The sequence below is a fragment of the Hemiscyllium ocellatum genome, unplaced genomic scaffold (assembly GCF_020745735.1).
Source record: "Hemiscyllium ocellatum isolate sHemOce1 unplaced genomic scaffold, sHemOce1.pat.X.cur. scaffold_246_pat_ctg1, whole genome shotgun sequence".
Classification (NCBI taxonomy): Eukaryota; Metazoa; Chordata; class Chondrichthyes; order Orectolobiformes; family Hemiscylliidae; genus Hemiscyllium; species Hemiscyllium ocellatum.
Window position 1 is genome coordinate 80,531 of NW_026868101.1, and position 419 is coordinate 80,949.

Genomic DNA, 419 nt, shown 5'->3' on the forward strand with positions numbered 1-419 from the left:
GAAGTATAAGAAAATAAGGTAAGTGAACTTGCAGCGTAGGTTGGTACTGGGACTTCGATGTTGTGGCCATTACAGAGACGTGGGTAGAACAGGGACAGGAATGGTTGTTGCAGGTTCCAGGGTTAAAATGTTTTAACAAGTCAGAGATGGGGGTGTAAAAGAGGGAGAAGGAGTGGCATTGCTTGTCAAGGATAGTATTACAGTGGTGGGAAAGACAAGTGGAGGGAGACTTGCCATCTGAGGTAGTTTGGGCTGAGGTTAGAAGTAGGACGGTGAGGTACTCATGTTAGGAGTTTTCTACAGGCCCTCTAGTAGTCAGAGAGAAGTAGTAGGAAAGTATTGCGAGGATGATTCAGGAGAAGAGTGAAAGTAGCAGGGTGGTTGTTATGGGGACTTTAACTTCACAGATATTGACTGGG